Here is a 24,018-nt window from a genome sequence, read left to right as displayed (position 1 = left end):
TCCATCGATGGATGAATAAATAAAATGTGACAAATGTGGTCTATCCATAAAATGGAATAGTATGCAGCCATGAAAAGGAATGAAGTGCTGACACAGGCTATAGCATGGGTGCACCTCGAAAACTTTTCACTTAAGTGAAAGAGGCCAGACACAAAAGGTCACATATTGTAGGATTCCATTTATATGAAATCTTTAGAATGAGTGAATCCATAAAGTCAGCAAGCGCATCATTGCTTTGCAGGGGCTTAGGAGAGAGTCAGATGAGGAGTGGCTGCTTCATGGGCGCAGGGTTTCTTCCGGCGGACGGAAATGTTCTGGAACTAGATAGAGTTGACGGCCACACAACCTCGTGAATGTTCAAAATGCCACCAAATGGTACCTTGAGAAATGGTTACTTTTAGGTTATATCAATTTTACCTCAATAAAAAAAATAAAAAATAAAAAATCTCCCTCTCCCAATGTGTGGGTGTCTTGATGCAGGACTGGAGAAAACAGAAGAGAAAGGAGGGTGTGATTGCTGAAGCACTGATTAAAAGTGTGCACTTTGAGGGCAGAGCAGTCTCCTAAATCTCTTTAATGGAGACAAGGAAGGCAAGAGCTACGTATGTGGGAAACAGCAGTTCAAAAGATAAACGACGACGCGAGAGACGCCAGCCATTGGCTTCTCAGGAAGGGTCGGCAGCTCGGATTTTTTTTTTTAAAGTCAGTCGACACGTGAAGTGTGCAAACACCACCGTGGATTCTTTTGTTCCCGCCGCGCCCCCCTCCCCGACCCTCTCCATCAGCTGGCTCCACTTGGCACGCGGCCTGTTTTCCGAACAGCAGCTGCGTATAGTTGAATAGTAAATCAAACACCCTAAAAACCCGTTGTTTTAAAACAATGTCTCAGATTTCCCAGATATTTCATTTCTCTTTTCCTTCCCCCAAACCCTTGCCTCAGACAGCAGTGGGAATCAGCTCATTCAGGTACGAGCCTCTCTCCTGTTTGCCGGGGATTCACGAGTCGCTTCCCACTGCGAAGTGTTTTCGGGGCAGAATTTACAGGCAGAGTATATCTCAGGCTGATCCTGTACGCTGTTGGGAAATCTGTTGTCAACAAATGCTCTTGAGCGGGAAGGGATTGGGTGGCTAAGGTTTTCTGGGGACACACATCCCCAGGATGAGCCCCAAGATTTTAAGGATTTCGGCACCATGAGGTCTCCCCAGCCCCTTGGTTCTTGGGAGCCGTTCTACAGAAAGCCCATCCTGGCAGCCCCCATCGGAGGCTATGCCGGTTCCCAACTCACTGTCTGGGGTGGGGAGAAGTTTCCTAGGGAAAGCGTCATGTGGCTGTGGGGAGGGCTTTTCCCCAGGGGGCAGTGCCGGGCTTCCTGGCAGACCCCACCGCCATGCCCCGCGTACGCACACACTCACAAGCCCTGGCCCCGCGGGTGCTGGCTCAGCCTCCAGCTTCACTTAAGTCAGGGTTTCTCAGCCTCAACACTGTTGGCACCTGGGTCAGATCATTCTTTGTCGGGGGAGTTGTTGAAGCTCAGAAAGGTCAGACGGCTCATCAAAGTCAGATGGCTGTTAAGTCACAGAGTTGATCAGGTATTCACTCAGCAAACATTTTATACCACCTATCGTGTAGTGAGCTTTATTACAGGCACTGCCGGCCAGCAAATATTTATTGAACATCTATAAGATGTCAATATTATAGATACACGAAAGAGCAAGACATGCCTTCTCATTGTGGAGGAGACAGAAAATAAGCATGTGTACGATGTTCAGCATCATCGTTGGCCTCTACTAGATTCTAGTAGCATCCCCTGTCGGGACGACCAGAAATTGCTCCAGACGTTGTCACTTGTCGCCCGGGGAAGGGGGAGGGCAAGATCGTCCCCTGCTGAAAACCACTGACATAGAGGGAATTTAAGAAAACAACCTTAAAGTGAGGTGGAGCGATCTGAGTTAAAGTAGAAATCTGTCTGTCCAGAGAGAAACAAATGTATTCCAGAGATGACCTCTCTTGCGAAGGAATATTCAGAGATGAGAGCTACCCCGGGGCTGTGACAGAGCCAGCCCTGCTGAGAAGGACGGCAGCATTTCCGTCAGTAATCGGACCAGCCGGTTTCTCTGCAATTTGCTGTATTGAACCACTGGTTTATCGTCAGTGTCCCCCATTAAACAGTAACATCTGTGAGACCAGGGACTTTGTCCCGCTAGGTAAGTGTACGATCCCCAGAACCTAGAACCGTGCCAGACACAAATGCCAGAGGGCAAACGACAGAATGAAGAAATCCAGATAATCTGCTTGTGAGACTTCGGTGACTTCTCCTCCTCTCTTTCTGACCCTCTCTTATTCCTCCCCGCTTTGTCTTCTGGCCTTTTTTCTCCCCCTCGGTACCAAAACATACACGTGCACACGTGCTCAAGGTCAAAAGCAGATACACTCATCCTCCCACAAACAGACGCACATACCCACCAACACACCAGCAGGAAGTTAGAAGGAAAGACCAGAACACATCCTTGACTCAGTGTTCTGAGAAAATCAACCAGCCCAGATCCAACAGCAGATTATACTGGAAATCAGCTGGCCTGTGAGCCTCTTGGCAGTTGTCGATCTGTCACAACTGGAGGGCTTGATGCTCTCACCACGAGGTCACCAGAAGTTCTGTGTTCAGGTCAAGAAACTGTGTGACCCTTTGCGCTCGGAGTAACACACTTTACCGTCACACTTATGGTGAAAAATAACGTGAAAAGGCCGCCCCCCCACCCCTGCCACCAAAATAAATAAATCAATAAATCACACACACACACACACACACACCCCAGCTCTGTGGTTATGAAGCCCATATAAAGCGGTTCCAGTCTCTTGGCAAAGACTACCAAAGGCTGGCAGGGCCGGCAGAGAGGCAGTTCAGAAAACATAATCTTTTATTTACCCAGATAAATATGATACTGGCTACATGAATATGAAGGCACTTTGTTAAACACTTGATATGCTGTACTGCACCCAAAAGGCCATAACTGCCTTTCGATTAAGGACAGTGATTGGGAAAGAGCAAACCAGGCAAATAAATAAATTATATGTACTTATTTATTTTTAACATGCTTTGCCAGACAGGCCACAAGGCCTGTCTCAGGTAACACACACCTGGCAACCTAAACTAAAAAGGGACCTCTTGATAGGAAAGAACTGAGCTCCCCTTCCCTCTCCTCCTGGGCTGTGGCTGAACATCTGTCCATCTGCCGTTCTGGGTGAAACAGAGGAAGTTTAGATCCAGTGGCCGCTGTGCTGTATCAAAGCATCCACCTCCTTTTCCAAAATCTGTGCAGAAGGACTGTTACAAATTAGGAAGCAGTCTTATAAATGCATAGAGTCAAACCCCAAACTGTATCTGAGTTAAGAACCAGGATATTCATGGAATACAGAGCATGAGTCTGAGAAATGAGTTTAGAATCCTTCCCAAATGCCAGCAGATCTCCTGTGACCAGGAGTATTAAGGTGTCCCCTGGACTGGCACAGGCTCTGAGGGAACCCCTCTTTATTTGTACAGGTTCCTTTGCTCTTTGCATTCCCCCCAATAGCATGTATTGAGCATTATTTAAGTGTCAGCTTGTTCTAAACACTTTATGTGACAGTAATGTTATCCAGAATGCAATGAGGTACTATTGTTATCCATGTTTTACAAATAAATAATTACGACCTAGGGAGTTTAGGTAAATCTCCCAAGTTAACACAGCCGGTAAGTGGTGACAAGGGGATTTGAATCCAGGTCATCTTCCATCAAAGCCAACACTCTTTAAAACTACAGCTGTGTATTTTACTAGATATGCCCTTTCTACCGAGGGCGCTCCCAACCCCTCCATGGCTTCAGTCATCATCTCTGTGACAGCCATCAAGAATATTTCCATTTCCATACCAGCTCCAGTCCATTGGTAATGGCTGCCTGAATCATGGTGCTTAAGCAGCCAGGCTCAATGGGGGAAAAAAAAAAAAAAAAATCCGCAATTGATTAGTGATGCCTGTTCTGGGTGCAGAAGGGGCAGTTTGTGGCACACATGCTACCTATTTGCATGTTCAGTTTCCATTGCCAACGAATACTTTATCTTCTGAACTCCAAAGCCAGATTTTCAACTGCCACTGAGCTATCCCACTGGGATATCCTGTTGACATCTCAGATTCCCCAAATCTGGCCTCTTCTCTCATGGTCCCCAATGAGGTTTAAAAAATATTCACCCAGATTTCAAGCTGGAAACCTGAGAGCTGAGCTGAGCTCTTCTCTCTCCTTCATCCAGTACTCTAATCAATCGTGCATCTTTTCCATTCTGCTTTTCAAAAGTCGTGAAGGTTTCCTGTGAGCTATCACATTCTCACTCCTTGAGTGTAGGATAGACCTCCGTTTACACTATTGCAAGAACCAGCTAACCAGTGTTCCTGCCTCCAGATCTGCCAGTTCACTGCCAACTGTTCTTTCTGAAGCATGAATCTGGATATATATTTCCCTTGCCCAGTACCTTTGTGGCTCCCCTAAGGTCCAGACCCTGCAGCTGGCATATGAGACCCTTTACCATGAGTTCTTATTCTAACTGTTCAGAGACCTCCCTTGCCCCTCGATGAGTCATCCCGTCACACACTACCTGTGCTTCAGCAACCACCCTGCTCTACCACCCCATCATCATTCATGCCCATGTGTCCTTGCACAAACTGTTTCTCCCACTAAGAATATCCTGCACGATGTAGTGATTCTTTACAGAGACCTCCACACCCTTGCTTGGCAGGAGCCAGCCATCACAGATGACACCCTCAGCTCTAAGAAGCGTTGTCTGGAGGAGCCAGTGTGGCCATAACAAGCCCATCCCCAGAGGGGCTGGGCCTTACCCTGGCCTGTCCTTTCCTGAGTCTCCTTCAAAGCAGCAGCTGTTAGGATGGGGTTTACAGCCTATACATCCATAAACAAAGGTATCCTTCAGAGAGTGTACCCATGGAAGCTGGATGGTGAGACCCATGACCCTGAGTTACCCCCAACAGTGTCCCCAGGCACCTTGGCTGATGGGGTTTTGCACCAGCTTACAGTTTACCATTTCGGGGCACACAACTCACACCAGCCTCATGGCATTTGGCATTGATACAAAAATGCAACCTCCTTGAGGGCAGGGGCCAGTCCGAAACATCTTTACCCTCCTGTTATACCTGGACTTGGAACCTGTTACAAGGCAGGCAGTCAAGAAATGGCCGTCCATGGACTTAGTGGAGTGAACCAGAAAATAGATGAATCTGTCTCAGCATTGTCCCTTATTAGCTGGGGGATCTTGGTTTAATTTTGTAACCTCTCTACTTCTGTTTCTTCAGCCACAGAACCGGGATAATAGTAGTGCCATATTTAGGGGTTCTTCAGACTTTGTTATCAGTGAGTAGCGGATGGGTGGGTGGATGGATGGATGGACGGGTAGATGAATATTCCTGTTGATGAACAGTGGATTAACAGATAAATGAGTTATTTAATAGATTCACTTAATACATGTTTAGTTAAAGAGAAGTGAGTGCCAAAAGCCACCACCAGTCACACACTAAATAAAGTGACCCAAACACAAATGGTCCCTCAGGAAACAATCAAATAACAGTAACTTCTGCAGGCCTAGGGATGGCGTGGAGGTTCCCCCTCTGGGCACTCTTTTCACCAGATACCCTTCCCATGAAGAAAGGGGCAGGGAAGGGGGGAGGGGAGGGGGGGAGAGATGAAGGAAGGGACAGGATGGTAAAAGTGCACACATGCGCACATGCTCAGAGGAACAACTTAAAGCCGAGCCCTCCTGTCACTTCACCCTAAGCCTCTGCCCTTACCCCGAGCCTCCCCGGGAACAGTCTACGGGTCCGAGGTTTTCTCTTGCAGAAGAAGGTGGTGCAGACAGGATCTTGAGCTCCCCGTCGCCCTGCTTTTAAGTTGATCTGTCAGCTTGGTAGCGCTTGTGTGTGTGAAGGCAAGCAGGTGGAGAGAGACACAGAAGAGGACGTCTCTGAATGCTTCTTCTCTAACCTATTAGAGGTCACCCCTCACCTGCCTCGGATCGCTCACCTGTGGCTAAAAGGCCTAACCCACTCTGAGAACCCAGATTCTCCTGTTGGGAGCTTTATGGACCCCCAGGACTTCTCTGGCCCCTCCCGGCTCGGCCGTATCAGCTGAGTAATCTCCCTGAGCGTTCTGACACACAGCTGCAAGAGATGAAAACTGTACTGTTGATAGCTGAAACTTTGGATAAGATTACATGGTTTTGAATATCTTGATGACATATTTGTCTGAAAAGTCTTTTAGAGGACAGCCTAATATAAATGCGCGGAAATGTTTCTAATGACTAGCATTTGTCTACAGACTTCGTTGGAGAAATTAGCATTCATGTGTCTCTGGATGTCATTTGCATTTGTATGTGGGGACCAACTTTTGAATAATCATCTCTTCCAGCCCAGAAGTGTTAACTATTTACTCCGAACACAGGCTGGTTTCCTTCTCAGGCTATCTGGCTGGGTCTGTGATGTCCAGAAATAGGTAATGTTGTAAAGGACATATATCCCATGGCTCCAAGACCACTGGAACCTTCTAAGGAGTCGTCAGATACCATTTGCCCTAGCAAATATTTACTTGCTCTGCTCTGTTCTGGCCTCACCCACCCCGCTGTTTTAATCACCTCCCCTCATCCCAGCCAACCTTGCTTCTTGCTATGAGCTCCAGACCTCCTAGGTTGAAGGCTGAGACCTACCTGGTCTCAAGTATACTTGGGATTCTCCCCAGGACAACACAGATTCCACTGAAACTCCACGGAAAGGAGCTAGCGTGTGCAGGCAGCATGGGTCCCATTCCCTTCTGTGGTTTCATAGGTCCTTTGGCTGAAGTCCAGGGTAATTTTCCTGGTCCAATTTTGCTTTAAGTAGAAGGAGAAGACAAGGTCTGGATAAAGCCGAGCAGAGCTAAGTGCTCACAAGGCTCTGATCTGCTCTGGGATGTCCAGGAAGAAAATTAACCTCTGTAAGGCATCAGTTTTTTCATCCGTAATGTGGGGAGGTAATTCTACCAACTACCCAGAGTTAAAAAGACAAGAGTTGATCATGCATCTAAAATCCCAGGACTGGGCACACAGTAGACACTCAGTAAATGTTCCTTTCCGGCCCTGTCGCCTCAGTATTTCCTAGCACGCCGTCAGCAACAGCGTTAAGGCTCCTAATGGCAACTTTAGCAAAGAGCAAAAAATGATGCGCTGGTTTCAGCGTGAGATTCATTCGGGAGAGTGTCGCAGAGGGCGCGTTCGTTTGGGGATAGCTGGACAGCTTGGGAGTCATTCTCTTTGTGAGCTCTGGGTCTCCAGTACAATTTCCCTGCGCACGTTCATTCTCCGAGGTCTTACCCGTCTGTGTCAGAAGGAACTCCGGACTGTTCTGCCTGAGAGGGTTGCTCTGGAGGCAAGAGGCCCAGCGTCAGGTGAGGCCCCCGCGTGGCTCTGCTTTGGGACCTAGCACCTTGCACAAAGTAGGTGCTTCATGAACGCCGGGTAAGTGAATTGGTGTGAGTTCGTCAATCTCGGCAGCGCCATGCTGTCTCCTCTTAGAATGTGGAGCAGGAATACTGATGGACTACGTTCCAAGAGATAAGTATCTCTAACAGTAAATGAACAGCAACAACAATTGTAACATTTCTGGAGCCCTCGGTCCAGGCCAGACTTTGTGCTGTGTGCTGTATGGTGCCATCTGGTTTTGACACACAACAGGCCGCCCAGCCATCAGCTGTCATCTCCCATCCCAGTGGGAACTTGGATGCAGAATGGGAAGAGGTGTTTGCTGTTTCTTCCACTCAGCCTGCCCCTTCTCTGTTTTGAGGTAAAACACAAGTAGCTCATTTCAGACATCACCCTCTCTTAGAAATATCCCCCAAACCCCCAGGTTTGGGGGGAACTGTGCTCCCAAATATGGCCGCGTGCAACCTTCTAGAGACTCGGAGAGCTGGAAGATGAAAGATGATGGTAACCCTATATGTAATTACAAATGGCAACTCTATCAGACTGGAAGTGAACAAATGAAGTCCAACAAAGTTCAGCTTTTTCCACAATAACGACTAATTTGTGTTTTCAGTTGCTGTCAATAGAAACAACCTCGGGGTCGAGGGGTGGGCAGAGCTGCTTTGCTGATACCCGGAGCCCGTGCCCTGCCTGTGATTCGACTTGGCGCCGGTCCTGGGGCATCCCAGCTGCCTTATCACAGGACGTGTTACTCCCGTCCTAAGCTCAGGCTTGCTTGTCTGTCTGTCCACTGCCTGGAAACCTCCGGGAGGACAGGCGCTGGTGTTGAGATGAAGAGGGTCAAGGAATGTCTGCAGAATGAATGAACGTGTTCACCTGCAGTGTCCTCTCAACCCGCTGGTGTGTCCCAACCGGCAAACGACTGTTCTGGGGTCTTGCTCTGTGTCTCTCTGTCTCCCTCTCTCTGTGTGTCTCTCTGACTCTGTCTCCGTTTCTCTCTGTCTCTCTTTGTCTTTGTTTCTCTCTTTCTCTGTCTCTGTCTCTGTCTCTGTCTCTCTCTCTCTCTCTCTCTCTCTCTCAGGATGATGCTGACAAGGAGGGAGGGAGGGAGCATTGAAACCTGATTTGTAAGAATTATTCGATCTGTTTCCATCTTTCTGTTGGGCCTCACATGAACACCCCGACAAGTTCTCTGCCGCCATGTTAATGTTCCGGGCGATGCTCTCTGGCGGCCCTCATCTCATGCCAGAGACAACGCCTGCTCCCAAAGAATCCCAGGCCACGTTCCACCCTTCCTGTGTCTGCAAAGGCACATTGGGAGAGGTAGAGCTGATCTTCCTTGAAGCCTGGGTTGCTGAGGGTTTTTCTTCGTGGACACTGTGCCTTGAGGACCTTTTTATGTGCCTCTTGCCAAACCTGAAACTTGATGTTGGGATCGTTGGTGATCCTCTGAGAGTCAGAAGTGGCACCAGAACACACCTGACCACTCCCAAAAGCACATTTCCCAAGCACCAGAAAACTACACCTTGTCCTCAGGGTAGGATCAGCTCGGCAGAATGGCCCAGAATCTTCCAGCATCACTTTTCATTGTTGTCCTGAAAGAAACAAATTAACCCGCAGATGTGGCTACTGTAGCCTCTATTTTGACTGAGTTGATGGGTCCACTGGTGCAAACACGTCATTAAATGAATAGACACATAATGTATTCATGTATAATTGATGTGTATGTATGCTTTCCCCTTTCTTTTGTCACTAGCCATTCGTTTTTAATTTATTTATTGGTTGGTTGGTTTATTTATTTATTTATTTTTGGCTTTGTTGGGTCTTCGTTGCTGCAGCGGGCTCCCTCTAGTTGTGGTGAGTGGGGGCTGCTCTTTGTTGCGGTGTGCAGGTTTCTCATTGCAGTGGCTTCTCTTGTTGTGGAGCACGGGCTCTAGGCACGCGGGCTTCAGTACTTGTGGCTCGCGGGCTCTAGAGCGCAGGCTCAGTAGTTGTGGCACACGGGCTTAGTTGCTCCGCGGCATGTGGGATCTTCCCGGACCAGGGCTCGAACCTGTGTCCCCTGCATTGGCAGGCAGATTCTTAACCTCTGCGCCGCCAGGGAAGTCCGCCATTTGTTTTAAATATCTACTGACTGCCAATCACATGGTTCCTCCTCGCACTATTATTTGAGACGTGGACTGATTTAAAGAAAAATATATAAGTATCTCCCTCTGACACACCATTGATTGCACCCACATCCCTTAAGGGGATGTATATTCCTACAGTTTCGATCACATAATTTATTGATGAAAAGGATACAGTGACAAAACTGGCACTGCGTTTTCGTCCCCAGAGTGTAACTCTCTGGGGGATCTTTTTTGTTTGTTTTTGTTTTTGTTTTGTTTTTGCGGTACGCGGGCCTCTCACTGCTGTGGCCTCTCCCGTTGCGGAGCACAGGCTCCGGACGCGCAGGCTCAGCGGCCATGGCTCACGGGCCCAGCCGCTCCGCGGCACGTGGGATCTTCCCAGACCGGGGCACGAACCCACGTCCCCTGCATCGGCAGGCGGACTCTCAACCACTGCGCCACCAGGGAAGCCCTCTGGGGGATTTTTAAGAGGAAACACCAGGGAGGCTATTTCTAACCTTCTGTCACGAAATTTAGAGCATGGGCTGAGTAGTGAGGATGGGTGAGCAGTGAGGCGCTGAGTATAAAGGTAGAGAACGCCATGGCAAAGGGGCCGACGTGTGAACCCCATCTTCATGTGCTCCATGGAAGCCTCTGGAACATTCACTGGTGGGGGTAATTGTAACAGCACAAAGGACTGGGGGAAGGGTGTTAACAGCCTCTTTGCCCTCATTCAACTTTGTGTCCCTGTTGGGCTCTGTCTCCACCCAGCCCCACCCCCGCCAGGTCCATTCTCTACTTCTCCCCACTCAGCTCTGGGCTCTGGGAGACAGATCAGTGTGAGTGGGCTCGCCAAGCCCTCTGGCTTCCAGCTGGGTCAGGCCTCTGAGTAACACTGCAGGGCGGTGGGGTGAGCTCCTGCCTCCCAACCTGCAGGATCACTCGTGCCCTTGACTGAAGGTTACAGCTATAGAGTCGGAGTCAGGCTGCCCTGTCTAGTCACCCACCTCTCTCTCTCTCTCTCTCTCTCCCTATCTGTCTCTTTCTCCCTTTCTCTCCATCTCTCTCTCTCTCTCCTCCCCTCTTCCCTGAGTCTTGGAACCATGCACCCTTTCCTTACCCTTTCAGGCAGCAAGAGGTGGTCCTGGCTCCCTGAAGGTGGAAACCCCAGGAAATGATACTTTGCCTTAAGGCTTTTCTATATCCTGTGTTCCTGTGCTCTGTAAACATTCCCTTTATTAAAACTACTCTTGGTTCCCCAGGCCCACTCCTTCTCGCTAGGACCCAAGAGACACAAAGCTGTGGATCAGATAGAATCACATGGGTGTGCTTCTCCCAGGTGCCCCAAGGTCCACCCGGAGTAGAGCCTCCTTTGTCTCTCTCCTCCTCTCCCCCGGATGCAGTCAGGGTTCTCTACAGAAGAACGTGAATGACCTTCACCCTTTTCCCAGGAGAGACCAAGCTGGGGTCCTGTGTACCTCAACAGGCCCTTACTGCCTTCCCCAGCCCACCCCACAAACTCTGGACCCCTGAATCAGAGCTGAGCTATGCGAAAGGGCAGAGCACGGACCAAAGTCAGAGGGCCTCTGCTCTTTTCCTGCCCTGTGACTTTGGGTTATACACATGCCTCCTCCTTGGGGATGATGTGACATTTCATCAAGTCAAGCCATGAATAATCTTGTAGCTGAGAAAGGCCATGTGACTCATTTCTCATACATAAAATATAAACATTCCAATGGTACCATCAATTTCCCTTTTGTTTTTACCACCTTGCAATGCAAACACGATGGCTAGCACTTCAGCAGCTACCTTGGGAAGATGAGGTGATAGCAAGAGGGGAAAGATGAGAATTGCAGAGATGGTGAGATGGTGACCTTAATATTAGCAACCCACTGAACTAATGCTAGCAATCAGCTACCTCCACACCTGTGTGGTGTGTGTGTGTGTGTGTGTGTGTGTGAGAGAGAGAGAGAGAGAGAGAGAGAGAACATTAATCCTTCTTTGTTTAAGCCCCCTCTTAATTAATTTTTCTGTTGTTTGCAGCCAAAGGCATTCCTGTCTGATATAGTAAATAATGTGTCAATAAAATAAAATCACTTCTCCTTCTCCAACACCCCATTGGCTTTTTACATTGAAATCTGTGTAGTGTAGATTTTTTAAGTTAGAGGGTTAATCCGTTTAACCCCCTTTCACCCTCTTTTCAGCAGCTCCTGTAGCCCCTTGAGAGCAGATGCCACATTGACATTTACATCCCTAACGATCAACACCACAGTTTCCGTATAACTGGCATTCGATTAAAGATGGGCTTCAGAAGGTCCACGGAGGATAGTACAGTAACTACCATTTATTGAAGGACTAATACATGCAAAGCATTTTCCAATTCTCATTTCAGACACATCGTATCTCTATTGAGCAAGTATTTTTACCCTCATTTTACAGATGAAAATCCTGACGCTCAGAGAGTTTTCGTAATTTGGCCAAGATCCTGAAGCTCATAAATGACACAGAGAAAACGTGAAGCCCCAGTCTCCCAGCTCCCCTATAGACATCTTCCCTGTGAGACAAACAATTCAGACTGTAGAAACCACCCCCGGGGACTTTTTCTCGTTTTAGCATCTGAAGATACCAACACACCCAGCCAGGTGCCGACCTGCATTGAAGCAGGCTCTGCATTAAACCTTCAAAGAGTCTAGAATTCGATCCCCGGAGGGTTCAGAGGATGATGGCTTTGGGCTATTGAGAAAGTGGCCCTTTCCACTCTCTCATTTGCATGCTGGATGTCTACTGAAAGTTGCTATGGTGATCCGTTTGACCAGAAGTTTCCGCTGAATCATCCCAACACATATGAAAGCAGAGATGTGGTTTGGGGGCCCAGAGCCCCGTAGCCGGGGGAAACGTCTCCATCTTTCACTTGTGACTCACTCGTGGTCACGCGTAGGCCCAGCTGGGACGAAAGCGAGACCTCTGGGACAGGTGTCGCTCCCTGGAGACATTTTGCACAGCAGGGCACGCTGCAGTCGCCTCTGGGGACCTGAAGACTGGAGAAGGAAAGGTGGGAGCCGGCACCTGAGCCACGCCCTGCTCTGCAGGGTCATTCCGGGGCTCAGGTCTTCTAAGCAAATGTCTCGGTTTGGAGACCCCTAACAGCAGAGGCTGCAGTAGGCACGTGGGTTCAGGTAGTCTATCTGAGAGCTGATCTGAGGAAGCAGAAGGGAAGGGAATTCTAAGCCAGCGTGAAGGGAGAGCCTTACCAGTGTGCTATCTGGGTGCTGCCGTGGGCGCTGCCCTGCTTTAGGATCTGTTTCTAGAGTAACTGGTGACAGAACACAGAGGCGATGGAGCATGGGACTCCATGTTCAGGTCTCCTGTGTTCAGGTCTCCTTCTGCTTGCCACAGTCCTGGTTGTAGGCCTTGATTTCCCTATGCACAGAAATGTAGAAAAGAATACCTCGTGTGGCTTAAAAAGAAATCATGTACACAGTGGAAGCTGGTGCAGGGTCTAGCACGTGGCACATCTTCAGTCAGCTTTGCTTTCTCTCCTTCTCTTCACCAAAGAGATTCAGCTAAGTGATACTGCTGCTCTTGGCTGAGAACCAGGCTTAGGAGCTTATGGACAAACAGTTAATTTAAAAAATGTATAGATATGGGACTTCTCTGGTGGCACAGTGGTTAAGAGTCCGCCTTCCAGTGCAGGGGACACGGGTTCGAGCCCTGACCCTGGAAGGTCCCACATGCCACGGAGCAACTAAGCCCGTGTGCCACGACTACTGAGCCTGCGCTCTAGAGCCCGCGAGCCACAACTACTGAGCCCTCGTGCCACAACTACTGAAGACTGCGCACCTAGAGCCCATGCTCTGCAACAAGAGAAGCCACCACAATGAGAAGCCCACGCACCGGAACGGAGAGTAGCCCCCGCTCGCCACAACTAGAGAAAGCCTGCGCGCAGCAGCAAAGAGCCAACGCAGCCAAAAATAAAATTAATTAATTTAAAATATAGAGAGAGAGGTAGAAAGAGATTTAAACATAGCTCTCAAAAATTGCCCTTTATTTTGAAGTAAACGTTATTTGACATTTGATCTTCTTTTGAATTATGTCCTGTGTAACTAGATGAACTTGGATATCTTTAGAGATAAACAATGTAGATGCATAGAGGAAGTGGTGCCTATTCCCTTTTATTTTTTTGGCTACTTGGAGACATTTAAAGGATGCTACTGGTTGGGGTGCAGGGGTCTGTGTGGAACAGAATGTGGAAAAGTTGTCAAAGGAAAAACTCCAGGGCAGTCTGTTGGAGTGCATTAAAGGAGAGAGATTGCCGTTCAAATGGAGGTTGAGCTTTAAAAATTATGGAACACATTACATTAGCAACATGTTACATTTCTGTGTGGAAAGACAGGTACAACTTTTCTAGAAAATACTTTGTCATATCAGCACCCTAAAATACGTATACCTTTTAGCCTGCATATTAGTCAGGGTTCTTCAGAGAAACAGACCCGATAGGATATGTATATATTTCCTGTTGGATAGCTATCTGTGTAGCAATCAATCAATCAGTCAGATAACCTGTAAGCTGGAAACCCAGTAAAACTACTGGTGTCATTGAGTCTGAGTCCAGAGGCCTGAGAACCCAGGGAGCCGACTGTGTAGATCCCAGTCTGCAGGGATCTGGGATCCCTTTTTTTTTTTTTTTAATTTTTTAAAAACATTATTTATTTTATTTATTTATTTTTGGCTGCATTAGGTCTTCATTGCAGTGCGCGGGCTCGGGCAGTGAGACAGGAAAAAAAAAAGGGGCTGGAGGAGCAGGGGTGAGGGAGGTGAATCCCTCCTTCCTCTGTCTTTTGTTCCACTAAGGCCCTCAACGGAGTCACCGATGCCCGCCCACACTGGGGAGGGCGTCCACTTTACTGAGTCCACAGGTTCAAATGCTGAGCTCCTCCAGAAATATCCTCACACCCAGAAATAGTGTTTCATCTGGGCACCCCACGGTCAGCCAAGTGACACGTGAAATTAACCATCACAGCCTGGTAACCCCAGTTTGTTCTCTCTGTCTTACAGAGATGATCAGATATTCAGAAATGTACAAGGGTAGAGATCAAAGCAGTATGTATCTTACTGAAAAATTGGAAAGTATTTGAAAGTCCCGCAATAAGTGAAGTAAATTCTTTTATGATCATGTGATTAAGTGCTATGTGGGCAGTAAAGACACTCTTGCCAAGAGTACTCAGTGATCAAGGAAAGCGCTGATGGTAGATTATGAAGTGAAAAGTTGGTTAATAAAGAGTCCATCTGATTCCAATTCTCTTAAACATACCCTTTCATCATACAATTGCATATCTGTGTATATATTTTTGTATACTCATTACCCAAAGAATAACTTAGGGGAAACACTATTAACAACCACTGTTTCTAAGTGATTCTCTTCCCTTTATTCTTGCTCCTTTTTGTACTTTCCAGAGTTTCCATAAGGAGTAGAAAACACTGTCATAATCAAAGAAGGAAACGATAGCTGTGATTCCTAAAGATGCTGAAGAAGTCAAATGTTCGATTCCTGCTCCTTTTGCTTCGGCTTCATTTCTCTTCAGAATACAGCCGGATCTGCCCCCGGAAGGTGAGGGTCAGGTGAGCTGCAGGGCCACGGGGGTCAGGACACCGCGCTTTGATGTGTGGCCTCCGCCCCCCAGGACAGAACAGTGTGGAAGGCAGCCATCAGAGGACAGCGTGGAGGGTTGGTTAGTCTCCCCAGGACTCAGGGGTGTGACATTACAGTGCCTGCCGTCGCTCTGGACCTTTGGGGGTGCGTCCTTGACCGTGCAAAGAGGATGAAAACTAGAAGCTCCCCGCATCCTAACCTCCTGACCGGCTGTGTTTTCTCTCCTTTGATGGCACCTCCATTTCCACGTCCCTCCCCCTTTCTCTATGGCCCCCACCTGTGTCGTCCAGCCGGCTCCCAACCCACCGGTCTGCTTCCACTCACACCAACATCTCGTGTCCCTCACTGACAATGCCAGAGGGTCACAGAGAGAGAGTGACCACGATTCCACCCACCACAGAGATTTGTGAGACCCACAAAAACATCAGAATTGTAGTCAGGAGACCGTGTGGTTTGAATCTCTCTCTCTTGCCCTGCCAAGATGTGTGGGCTTGAAAAGGTATCTTCACGTCTCTGAATTTTAGTTTCTTCACCTGTAAGCAGCCTGCCGCCTAATCGTGAGAATGACGTGAGTCTATTAGCCTCAGTAATCACGAGAGCTGCACAACAAAGACCGCAAGCTTCGCGACTTGAAACAACGCCCACGTATGATATCGCGGTTCTGTTGGTCCGAAGTCTGAGTGGGCTGAGGCAGGTTCTCTGCGGAGAGGCTCATACAAGGCCGCAGTCAAGATGCCGGCTATGCTGAGCTCTTAATTGGAGGCCTTGGGGGAGAATCTCCTTTCAAGCTCATCCAGATTGTTGGCAGAATTAATTTCTCTGTAGCTGTGGGGCTGAGGTCCCCATGGCTTTTGTCAGCTGGGAGCCACTCTCTGTTGCTGGGGAGCACCCACCTTCCTTGTCACATGCTCCCCCCCCGACCTGAAAGCTTCAAGCCAGCGACAGCCGGCCCAGTGCTCCTTGGGCTTTGAACCTCTCCGACTTCCCCTTCTGCTTCCAGCTGGAGAAAACCCTCTGCTTTCAAAAGACTCGTGGAGATTGGAGACAATGGTGCGTGTAAATCGCTTAGAACGGTGCCTGGCATTTAGTAGATCAAGGTTGACTTCAGGACAAATACAGCCCAGGATACCTAGAAGGTTCTGAATTGGCTTTTATGGAATAAATGAGTGCATGAATGGATGCAGGAATGAATGAGCAAATGGGAAAAAAAAAAAAAATCAGCTGTGAAGTTGAGTTCCTATTTTGGAGGGCGGAGGCAGTCAGCGAGGGACATCTCCAACAGCGAGGGGACCTTCTGATATGAATTCCATCAATCCACCCAAAGTGAGGATTCAATTAATACAGCTACTAAATAAGGTTTCGTCCTGCAGCGTGAGAGTACCTGGGGTGCGTCATCTGAGCCCGGCTTCTCTGCTTGGAAAGCACCCCGCTCCGAGGCCCCAGGAAGTCTTACTGGCAATTACAGCCAAAGGAGCAAAATTCTGTCTCTAGGCACTTCCCCCCCTTCAGCTTCAAATTGCTCTTGGGATCGTTATGTTTCTCCCACACGGGCTCTGCGCTAGGCGCCCAACTCGCTTCCTACCGCAGGAGGGGCAAGGACGTGGATTCTGGATCTGGCCAGAGGGAGTCTGGTGATTCTACCCTTAAAGTCTCAAATCCTTGTCATTTTAGCGGTCATCGGAGCATCAATGAATCATTACATCGAGCACCTCCAACACCTGTGAAACACCTCAGGTACCAAAGAGAAACGGAACAAAGATGAAACCTGGTGTCTGATGGGCAGCAGTGCACTTGGTAAACTTACAAGCACCCCTGGCTTCCAGACCTCCTCCAAAGGGCTTTTATAGCTTCCTGAAAATGCTTTAGCACTGGGTTTTAATTAAACATTTAATATGCATCATGCAAATTTATTGATTCTGCCAGGGGGAAAAAAGATGAATCTTGTTATTTGGACATCTCCAGCTAAGAACACTCATATTTTCCCGGGGGTTACTAATGGAGCCCCTGGCTGCATCCAAGTTTGAACAGCACTGCGGGAGCTGGGGAACATCCTGGTCTGCAAAGTCACCGGCTCAGAGCAATTGTGTTCATTTCAGCTTCTCAGACTCAGACCTAATACTAAGGATGTAGGGAGATGCAAGCTGTTGAAATTAACACGAAGCACTTAAAATGGACCCCTTTGTCATAGGGTCTCCTTCTGTGTTCATGTCTTCCCCCTTCCCATTACTCCAAAGTTCTGATCTCTGAAAAGGATGATCCAAACTACCCGGAAAAATACTTTGAGGAAATGGCTCAGTGTACAAGATCATACTATCCTGGGTCAGGATCCCACTAAGTTGGTATTTATTGACCAGAATTTTGGAAGAGTGAGGAATCTGGCATATCAAATATTCTCATTTACTGCAGATCAATCACAAACTCTTTTGATTTCCAACCTTGTTGTTCAGATTTCTTCTAAATTCATATAGGCCTCATGTCCTGCCTTATTAAAGGGGAATTGGCTAAAACTCTTTGGTAAGGAGGGGTTGGAAATACCCTTGGCTGGTCTCAGCTCCAGTATTCATTGAACAAGACAATAGCCATAGAGTAGTGGTTCTCGGCTGGATGATTTTTTCCCCCAAGGGACCTTGGCAATGGCTGGAGATATTTTTGGTTGTTACAGCTGGGGAGGTTTGGGGGGCAGGAGTTGCTACTGGCATCCAGTGCATGGAAGCTAGGGATGCAGAAACGTCCTACAACACGCAGGATAACCTCCTCCACAAAGAATTATCCATCCCCAAATATCAATAGTGCTGAGGTCGAGAAGCCCTGATACAGAGGCTAAAAAAAAGGTTTGTAATACAGGCTGATATATTAGATGGTCATCTAGAAGGAAAGATTTAAAACAAACACACAAACAAAAAGCCTTTGTTACGAGAATCCAGCGGGGAGTCTGCCATCAACCAGCTGTGTGGCCTTGAGCAAGTTAATACATTGAATATACTGAATTCGATTTATTTACTCATTCCTTTGGGCAGCTTTGTGAAGAATGGCACGTTCTAATCTAAGCAGAGGAAACAAAATAAATGGTATGTGCAAAGGCTCAAGGCGGGAGAAAGCCAGTGTCCGAGGAAGGCCAGAGCGACTGGACAGTCATCAGCAGGAGGAAGGGAAAAGCAGGGGAGGTGCTTGTGGACCTTCCGGCCCCGAGCTGTGCTTTTATTCTGGGTGTCGCGAGCCAGCTGATGCTTTAGTATCAGCTGACTGGACAGGACCTTGTCTCTCTGGTTCCCTGGTTCCCCATACAGGCTCTAAAAGTGTCTGCTGGGTGAGAGACTCTGCTCCCTGCTGCTGTGGTGAGGAGACCTGGCCGGAGGGAGGGGACAACACTGGGGGCAGAGAGACCACTCAGCAGGCCACTGTGTGGTCCCACAAAAAAGAAGACAGCGGGGCAGTTCCTCACACAGTTAACGTTGTGCCACCATGTGACCTAGCAATTCCACTCCTAGGTATGGACCCAGGAGAAAGGACGCCATATGTCCACCCAACACCTTGTACACAACTGCTCATAGCAGTGTTATTCGCAGTGGCCAAAGGGTGGAAACAACCCAAATATCCGTCAGCTGATGGATGAAGCAACAAAATGTGGTGTATCCATACAACGGAATAGTACTCAGCCATAAAAAGGAATGAAGCACCCACATACGCTACAACGTAGATGAACTTTGAAAACATTAAGCTAAGTAAAAGAAGTCAGACACACAGGACCACATTTTGTATGATTCTGTCTATATGAAATGTCCAGAAGTGGCAAATCTATAGAGACAGAAAGGAGATGGGTGGTCGCTGGGGAGAAGGGGGAATGGAAAGTGATAATAGGTACAGGTTTGGGGGGGGGTGTGATGAAAATGCTCTGGAATTAGATGGGGGTGGAATTGCACAAACTTGGATACTAATGGTATTTGCGGGGAGGGAAAACCAGCAACGGAGGCTGGCTGCCTGCTTTCTCTGTTGCAGCTGCGGCCGCTGCTCTGATCTCTTCCTTACGGGGTCACATTCAATAACTACATGACAGTTTTCCCCACATCTACCTCTTTCTTCTTATTGGAGTGTAAGCTGCGGGGGAGGAAGTGCTTTGAGGAAGGCAATTTGCTTTTTCAGAGGAATCAGAAAACTTTCTTCTTGGTGACCTTTCCACCCTTCATTGCCAGAAGAGTTTGACCTCTGACCGCAGGGATGCTGGGGGAACAGGCTCCGGACAATAGAGCATTACAAATGCAGTGCGTTTTTCATGGACAAGATGTGGTACATTTTAGTGCAGATGGCTTTCCCCAGGTATTAGTCAATGTACAGAGAGAGAATGGTGGTGCTTCCTTTACTTTGAAACTTATCTTAGCCTTTCCTACACAAATAAGTGTCATTTCTGGTAAAGTCAAAAAGAGAAAGAACATTCTTTTGTGCTGATGAGAAATGAAGATAAAAAAAAAAAGAAAAGCACGACTCAGGAACACAAAACTCATGGACATTAGGCATCAAGTTCTCATGTCATTTTGGGAGGAAGGGTGAGTTTCAATCTGGTTTTAATTATGCTGACAGATAACAAACACACTTCTGTCCTCACAGGAGTGTTCAAGGCTGGGGCAGGAGGCGACTTTCCTCATCGGACCCTGAGACAAGGAGATGCCCTCTGGCCCCAGAGGCCCCCCAAGAAAGACAGTCGCTTATGTTCAGAGCAGTAGCTAATTTCCAACGTTACTGACTTTTCATTCATGCAATAAAGCATATGCCTTTGGAGTTAAGAAAGGGATGAAGGTAAGATTCCATCCCTGCCCTCAAAGAGCTCACAGGTATATGGAGATAAAGACAGTCAATGATAAACTGTAGAAGTAGTATTCAAAGGGTAATATGAGGAGCATCCATTGATTAGGAGGTGGGTACACGATGTGGATTACCAAGGTGAGTGCATCGTCAAGATGCAACTGGCCTTTTATAGGGGCCCCGATAAACCATGCACTGGGGGTACTGGGAAGAGAAATAAGGGACTTGGGTCATTATTTTCTTGTCTTACGTTCAAACGTCATTTAAGGTCTGCACTAGAATCAAAGGACCTGGGTTGCTCTCCTGGGGTTTCTCAAGGCTTAGGTTAGACCTCCAGTCCCATCTTTCAAAGGCCAAGTGGTTTGGTGGCTCCATTCCCTCAACCAGGCAGCCCCCGCCCCTCCGGCGGCCCTGGCTTCCCATCAGGGGAGACAGACAGGAGGCGGGTCTCGATTCCCAGGCTCCCACCCCTCCCCACACGCCGTGCGCCCTCCCTCCCGCGCCTACCCGCCGGCACGGTCATCCTGGCTGCTTGTGTGGAAGGCTGTTCACCACACACTGCTCTGAGCCCTGGCTCCTTGCCCCGCAAGGCTCCCCTGCAGCCCCCTGGGGACTCGGCACCCGCGGAGGCTCCGCTGCCCAGGCCGCTGCCCTCACACACCACACGTCCTCCTTTCCCAGGCCCTGCTGCCCTCCCCTCCTTGGCTGGTGGCCCATCATGGCTGACCGACAGCGGGTCTATGACTTTCTTCCTTCCTTCCCCGGGCACAGACAGGGTGGAGCCATCGGGGGGAGAAGCCGGGCTGTGGTCTCCCTCTGCATCCCCAGGGCCCCTCCCAGCTTCCTGGTTGCTGGGCTCACAGGCGCAGAAGAAGCTGGCGAGCCATCCCATCTGAAAAACCAGCTTGCTACCAGCAAACGGAACAACTGTAATGCGGAAGTCACCAGGAGAGTAACCAGGGAACCCTGCGGACTGTGTCATCTCCACGGAGTGGCTTTGCCCGGTCCTCTCAGGCTCCAAGCCAATTAGAGCCTGGCTAATTAGTTCTGGGCACTGAACAGCATTTGTGGGGGAAAGGTCACTTTGGTATACGATTTTCTTTCTCTCTAAGGCACAGAACTTCCTCCAAGGAGCAGGCACTTACCTCTGGTTCTCAGAAGCGAAGAAGCCAAGTCACACATTTCTATGAATTCTCTCAGAAAGCCAATGATTAGTAATAATAGCAGTAGCCGTGTCTATTGATTGAGCACAGGTGCCAGACTCTTCACAGATCTCGCCTGTAAGGGAGCCTCCCAGAGATGTGGGCAGCTCCTTTCATAGCTAAGTCAACAACATCTCAGCAAGGACAGTGAAGAGAAGCAAGGTCGTCTCTTGCAGAGCACCGGCCGGAAGTCCGGAGGGTCAAGGTCGTGCCCCGGCCCCAGCCGACCCAACGTGGCTTGGGCAAGACTCGTCTGCCAATGGACATTCCAAAGCACTGTACCAAAGAGTTATTAACTGCAACGAGAAGGCACACGCTGGTGATTTGATTGAAATGAAGTGTCTGTACAATGCGAGTGGTACCCCCAGCAGATATACTGACACCTCCCAGTGCATCCCAAGTTGGAAATCAGAAGGAAACCAGTTTCCGGCTGCTGCGTGCCAGGCACCGTGTGGGGTTACTGCCACACGCTTTGACATAGAAACAGCTTTGAAAAACGTGGGTGCACATATAGACGCGTAGACTTCTAAGACATACTTCTGTGCTCCTCTGATGTAGCTCTGACATTTTACGGAGAAGAGACTCCCCTAAACATCTTACCCAGACAGGTTAGTTAACACAAGGTATAAGTACTGACTCCCTAGAGCAATGAGAAAAGCCCTGCCTCTGAGTGTGTCGTCAGTAATTATTCCCCAACCCCGTAAGTTGTGCAGGGGTATGTGGCCTTGACGACTTCAAACCACAGCACGGTGCCCCGACTCGGCTGTGCCTGAAGACAACATAAGCACAGTTTTAAGCCCAGGCTTTATTTTTTCTTGTATCTTCTCTCTTTCCATTTGTTTAGTATGTGTTTTCTCTTCCCAACTTCTGTTGCGTAACATCAGAATTTGTGCCAAACCTCTGTAGACAAGGATTTGGCAATAGGGGCGCTTGCAGTGAGACTCTGTCACTGTATTTGGAAAAATTAGGTGACCAGCCAGTTGGATTTTGTTTCTAATAGCTGGGAAAGATCATCACAGTGCAGAATGATGGGAGTGTTCATTCACGGGCACCAGTGAGCTCTAAACTGGGTTCAACGAGACACGCCTTTAAGCCTTCAAGGGAATATTCCGTTCCATCCAAATCCATTGGTTCTCACAGAACCACAGGAAACCAGTGAGAATGACCCAGTCAAGGTGCCCTCCTGTCTGTGAGATGTGTCCTGTCACGATGAAGCTTCAGGAAGCCTCAGCAAAGTTGTTCAGGAGAAATTTTCTACTTCCCCAGGTGAAAGGGAATAATCACAGGGAATTCCATATGAAGTAGATTCCCCTAGAGAGATGAACAGATAGATACCAATGAGGGGAAAAGTAATATATTTTTTTCATTTCCCTGAGATTTTCATTTCTGGAAAACCAAAACACGAAATATACTAAGTGCCGGGGGCACGAGGGGCCTATCCACAGCAAGGGTTTACCTTTCTGTCGGATTTTCCAGTTTTCTTACTTAGAGCAGGAGCGTAATAACACTGGTTCCTTTTGTCACCAATAAGCTGTCCTACGTGTATTCTAAGGGGCTGATGTTATGTCTAAGAGCCAAAGATGCGTTTGTGCCTGGAAATTGCCTCAAAGAAGTTCAAAAAGCTACTGCTTTGGGCTTCCCTGGTGACGCAGTGGCTGAGAGTCCGCCTGCACGTCTGGAGCCTGTGCTCCGCAACAGGAGAGGCCACAACAGTGAGAGGCCCGTGTACCGCAAAAAAAAAAAAAAAGCTACTGCTTCCATGGCCTTTCCCATGTCCCCTGGAGCTACTAAAAGAAATTTGCACTCTGTACATAAAAATGGGTGGATGGACAGACGGATGGGTGGATGGATAAATGGACAGGCAGATGAAATGATATATGGATATGGATGAGTAACAGGGTTTGTTATCCCTCTGTCTACCCAACTAACACAAAATCTGACACAGGACAAGCTTTCAGTGAGTAAAGACCTGACGCTTAAGGATTTCAATGACGGTCAACTGGTCACTCCCTTTCAAGACTTGGGCTGGGGGAAAACTCAGAGTCATCTTACATACGTTGATATTTGTTCATTCATCAAAACCTAGGTGTCTTCATGCATCAGTGATGCACGTGAGTAGGTCCTTGAGGATCCCTGCTCCTCCAAGACAGTTTCCAAAAATCCTAACAGTAGTAGGATGAAAAGCAAGAGTGGGCTAGCGACCAATTAAAGAAAACTTGCCTTCTTCCAAGTCTGTCATGAGAAAGTCTAAAGAAAAATCCCAACACTCTTGCTGACGACCTCCAGTTCCTTGCTCAAGGCACTGTCCCCATCAGGGGAGATGTCCCCATGGCCTGAATCACCACGAGTCCATTTTCAAGTGCATTAACCTCAGAGCCCCCATATTCATGGAAAGATGATGCAAAAGGAATAAAATTAGGACCAAAAAATAAAAGTCAGGTGTACATGTTTCATTCTGCAGCGAAATCTACCCTTCCCTTAATGCAGGTTTCTGTTTGAATCACCCGAGGGGATGGTATTTTAAGGCCGTATGATGCCAGAGTTACCACTGAGATCTCCACAGTCCTCTCTAGAGGAAAAGTTCCCTTAAGGTCGTACGTTGTTAGTGCTTCGTGCCTGGAGATGTTTTCTGTCCCTCTTGGCCAAACCCTTTCTAGACAGTATTCTGAGTCTCCTCCTCTCTTACTGTGGTAGAATTTGAGTCTATTCTGCAAGCTTTCACGTAGGAGCGCCTAGAAGTTAGGTGCTGGTATGAGTTAGCTTGAACCAGGGC

At 48.3% G+C, this 24,018-nt stretch overlaps 1 long non-coding RNA gene across 4 annotated transcripts in view; it reads left to right on the top strand.

Moving 5' to 3' along the window:
- The window catches only part of LOC111179479 (uncharacterized), a 283,874-nt gene that overhangs the window by 238,889 nt on the left and 20,967 nt on the right, over nt 1-24,018 (top strand). For 3 of the 4 annotated variants that reach the window (XR_016390888.1, XR_016390890.1, XR_016390889.1), the window contains 2 exons: nt 15,051-16,296; nt 16,918-20,037. This is a non-coding gene — a long non-coding RNA (uncharacterized LOC111179479). The remainder of the gene's footprint in view (nt 1-15,050; nt 16,297-16,917; nt 20,038-24,018) is intronic. The other variant, XR_016390887.1, reaches the window with a different exon arrangement.

The sequence above is a fragment of the Delphinapterus leucas genome, chromosome 20 (assembly GCF_059928025.1).
Source record: "Delphinapterus leucas isolate spDelLeu-1000000601 "Yukka" chromosome 20, BTC_Dleu_Yukka2, whole genome shotgun sequence".
Taxonomy (NCBI): Eukaryota; Metazoa; Chordata; class Mammalia; order Artiodactyla; family Monodontidae; genus Delphinapterus; species Delphinapterus leucas.
The sequence above is the reverse complement of the archived record's forward strand: the minus strand, read 5'-3'. Positions and strand labels throughout refer to the sequence as shown.